General features: G+C 39.4%; 1 non-coding gene across 1 annotated transcript; it reads left to right on the top strand.

Moving 5' to 3' along the window:
- Nucleotides 1-3,664: 3,664 nt before the first annotated feature.
- Nucleotides 3,665-3,771, top strand: LOC138806435 (U6 spliceosomal RNA). Its single transcript, XR_011365879.1, has one exon. It is a non-coding gene; the product is annotated as a U6 spliceosomal RNA (small nuclear RNA).
- Nucleotides 3,772-4,742: the final 971 nt, after the last annotated feature.

Raw genomic sequence — 4,742 nt, 5'->3', positions numbered from 1 at the left:
CATAGCACAAGAAGTTTAAGTCATCTTTGAGATGTGAGTCTGCATAAAATGAGTTTTGGAAGGAGCTGTTTCAGGCCCCCAAATCTAGAGAGATGGATTCCAAAACCCTCCAGAGGTCATCTCAACTTTCTCTGCTGACTATTTGCTAAGCTTTTGAGCCTCAGTCTACTTGCTTATAGCATGAGGATGCCTATCATCCCCTCCATATGGGTTTGGGAAGATTTCATGGCATCACCTACACAAAGCACTGAGTGCAGCACCTGGCAGGGAGTGTTTCCGTTCCTCCGTGTATTCACCCCAGCTATCAGATGCCGGCTCCCTTCTCAGATGAGAAATCCCAATCATCCTAGGAAGGCTACACCCTGCTGGAACCAATGACTGATTGATTCAGGGTATAAAAGACAGACCTTGCCTTAAATGTCAATCGCTCTGAGGCACCAATATACAGCAGAGGGTCTGGAGGCTAAGACTAGAACTCACACTCCTTTATCTCATCCCTACTTTCTTTGCTTCCTTATCAATTCCTCCAGAAGAGCTGTCTTCAATAAATCACATGTATCAGTCACCCCATTCCAGCATCTAGGGAAGGTATTTATCAAAGAGCCCAAGTTAAGATAACTTTCATCAACGTCTTGACACTCATTCTTCCAGAAACTTGTTCAATAGCCTTTTCTATCTTGGGTCCACTCGCAGCTGTTTTACATGGGCCTGAAGAACTGCCATGATTACCAGGGGCTTTTCAGCTAAAGAAAGATAGGCTCCCATCTCCTTAAAGGAATGAACGACATGTTCTCATCTCTGAGGGAGAAAGCTGCTGCTCCTTCGCTATGGTTTCTTAGGAAAATGTAGGCTATCTGGGGTCCAGGAAGCATGTACGAGCTTTGTTGATATGTGGCTTGGCCTGGGTTTAGAATTGGTAGGATTAAAGAGGCCGTTTTCAGATGGAAACGGGTTGATGAATTGCCATAGATTATTCTTTCTTTCTTTCCCCCACAATCCCACCCTCTGTTTTCTTGTTAAGCACGCTCTGGATGCTGGTAAATTGGAGGAAAATGAAGACTTCCGTGAGAAAACATTGGGTTTCAAAACTGTTCCATGTGGCTTGAGTATGTTCAGGCACGTATTAAGGAAAAAGTGTGCACTGAATCATAATATGTATGATTTGAAAAAGATTTCTGTCAGCAGAAAACTCCAGGGAGTAGCTTGAGATTGTGAGCCATTTGCTCTGAGAATTACCTGCAAAGATCGTCCTCACAGGTAGCTTCAAAGGAGAGAGCCGGCTGACTTCAAAGAAGGGTGATGATGGCAGGTAGTTGGCATTGGGTGTGAGGGGCACAGAGAAGATTTGAGATAATTTTTATGGGTATTTATAAGACAAAAGTGACTCATGGGCATAAGGATCATCCATATTTAGGTCATGTCTAGTAGAGATCCAGTGGCAAGTAGTTTATGAGGAAAAATGCATTCCTCTTTTCTGTATGATTTTTTTCTATATAATTTTAGTAGTACCAAGTATCTTGTTTGCACTGGGCACATGGAGATGAGTGAGACACCTCAGGGAAGTCTTCTCCTCAAAGGCTCCTGCCTCTCTAGTGATAGAACTCAGATATTTAATCCAATGTAAAGCCCTTGCCTTTGTTTGTGTTGCTGTAACCAAATACTTTAGATGGAGTAATTTATAAAGATCAGAAGTTTATTTTTCTCACTGCTCTAATTGCCAGGAAGATCAAGAACAAGGCCCTTGCATTTTGGGTCTCTGGTAACTCTCCCTTCCACTTTCAAGTTGACATCTTTTGTGGTGACAGAAATAAAACAGAGACAAATGCTTCTCTTTAGACTTAGTCTGCTCCGAAAGGCTGCCTCTTACTTACATTACATTGAACGTTAAGCTCCAATATGTGCTTTTTAAATTTTTTGGTCAAGGTTGATCCATGTTGTCATGTATGCCAGAATTTCCTTCTTTCTTATGGATGAATAATAGTCTATTGTATCCATTTACAACAGTTTCTGCATGCATTCATCCATCAATGTATATTTGTGGTGTTTTCATGTATATGAAGTAAGTAATGCAGTCACATTCATCGAAGTGAAAGGGAGAATGGTGGTTGTCAGGGGCTTGAGAGGGAGAATTGATGTGTTACCATTTTCAACGATAACATTTCGTTTACAAGTTCTAGAGATTGGGTCTATAATATTGTGCTTATAGTGCACAACATTTCACGCTATACTTAAAAATTTTTTAAGAGGGTCAATCTTATAGACTTCCTGAAAAAAAAAATCACAGTTTGATAAACAATGGAGGTGCTTTGGTGCTGTAGTTCACAAGAAAGAAAAGTAAGAAGTGGCAGGAATAGGAATTTCAGCATTCTCAGAGAGATGCTGGGCCAGGAGACCAGCAAAGCCAGGAAAAGGTTAAAATATAAGGAAGTGAAATAAACCTGAGACGCTAGAGGTCACACAGAGCAGAGAGAGTTGTAAAGACAGCAATTTAGAGGCAGAAAAGAGTTTTTCAGTTTGTTACTATGAAGATAGAAATTTGGAACCCTTCCCTAACATAGAAACAAACAAATGAACAAAAGCGTGTGCTTCTCCAATCGAAATAGAGGTTTGACTGCGCTCAGAACCTCCCCTCCTCCCTTGTGCAGTGATGATTTCTCTGTCCTAACTCTTCGGGATCCTCAGTTATTTTCCTTGTATTTTTCTTAAAGTATAGTTAGAAAACCAGGAGAGAAATGGACAAGACTGGAAGGTGTGGAAGGAAATGGAAAAACATAACTTTTTAGACTCAAGGTTTTTTTTGGAGAATCTGAGCAGTAAATAAAACAGACAAAGGAAGTAAGAGGAAATTCAACCGTCTAGCATAGTGAAAAGCCAAGAGAGCTACATATACATGGAAAAAAATCTGGCAAGCTGTATATTTGTGTGTGTGTGTGTATGTGTGTGTGTGTGTGTGTGTGTGTGTGTGTGTATGTGTGTGTGTGTGTGTGTGTGTGTGTATGTATGTATGTGAGAGAAAGAGAGAGAGAGACAACAGACAGACAGACAGAGAGACAGAGACAGAGAGACAGAGACACACACAGAGAAAAACACATTTTGGCCTTGCTATAGGGTGAGAGAATAAGAAAGAATAAAGACGATTTAAAAAAAATTTGCCTTGTGTTATTGAAAGTAAGGCACTGAATTATCTTGGTAATGGTTCTTGTGAATGATATATTTCTTTGCTTGCCACACATAGGTAAGACTGGTTATGTTAAAAGTTAAGATTTATTCAGGACATTGAAGTTCTACCATTGACTATAGCTTTGATGATTTAGATATTTGTTTCCATTGAACAAATATTAATAATATTAATAATCCTTTAATTTGCTTGGGCAAACTCAGACTTGCAGCGATGAACTCATTTGTTCCGTGTCATAATATAAGTAAGTGATAGGCCCAAAGGTTGGACTCAAATTTATTAAATGCTATAAGTTATTAGTTTTTTGCTGCCGAAAACTGAACAGCTCCAGGTAAGAATTCAGATCAAAGAATCGCCTTCCATGTGATTTATTCCAATAGTCTAGCATGCAGGTCCTCAGAGTTGGAACCTCAGGTACAGTGTCTGCAGATGCGTAGCTGGCAGCATCTTCACAGATGATGGGGAAAGAAAGAAATTGTTAGTCAGGTGCTGTCTTTGGCAGCACATATACTAAAATTGGAAGGATATAGAGAGTATTAACAAAACCCCTGCACAAGGATGACATGCAAATTCATGAAGGGATTTATATTTTTTTCCTTATTTGCAATAACTAGTATATGTCTAGGACAAGCAGAAAAGCTCAAAAGCTATGTACATATGACCACATAAGATGATGCTAAGTGAAATGAACCCCAAGATAGGGACACAAGTGGTTTTATCTTTCTTGCTGTTGTTTTTAATGTATTTATAATGTACCATGTAATTTTTTGTTTCTTCTGTATGTGCTTTCTCCATGGTATAACCCCTGTTTTCACTGTATTTGTTTCATGTCCTGCATCTTGTATATACATTTTTCTAATTTGGGGAGAGGAAGGGAAATAATAAAATGCTGAAATAAGCATATAGGTTGACCCATTGTAATAAGATGTACAAGACACTATGTTGAAAACGAATTTTATAACTTCAGAGTTGGGAAGGTGGGGAGGGAAGGGATGGTAGGGGAAAAATAAAGGAGGAGGTAACAATGCTCAATAGGAAATGTACTCATTACCTTACTCATAAAACTAACCCCTCTGTACAGTATTTTTACAATAAAAATATACACAAAAAAGAAATTGTGAGCCAGGTACACTGGGCATTTAATCATCTCCAGCTTAAATGAAAATGAGATCAAATCGTATTGTCCTATTGATGCCCCAAAGAAAGAGAACGGTTCAGGAAAATGGTATCAATTTAACAAATGGGCTCTTGTTAGTTGCAGGAGAAGAGCAAGAAACATACTTCTCACTCCCAGAAATGGGACAGGAAGGGACAGGAAGACAAAGTTTCCTTTATTGCTTTGGACTGTGCAAACTGGAGGTGATTTCTCTAAGCTCTTCTGTACTGCATTTCTGTAACTTCTTGTTATTGTTGTTGTTGTGTTATGCCCATATTGATGCCTGAACTTGGGGCCAAGATTCTCTCCCTTAGCTTTTTCACTCAAGGCTGGTGATCTGTCACTTGAACCACAGCTCTCCATCTGACCTTTTGCTGGTTAATGAGAGATAAGAGTCTCAAGGACTTG

Source organism: Dipodomys merriami, unplaced genomic scaffold (assembly GCF_024711535.1).
Source record: "Dipodomys merriami isolate MVZ:Mamm:240054 unplaced genomic scaffold, mDipMer1.0.p SCAF_4, whole genome shotgun sequence".
In the NCBI taxonomy this organism is placed as follows: domain Eukaryota; kingdom Metazoa; phylum Chordata; class Mammalia; order Rodentia; family Heteromyidae; genus Dipodomys; species Dipodomys merriami.
Note: the sequence above shows the minus strand (reverse complement) of the source record. Positions and strands in the feature narration are given on the sequence as shown.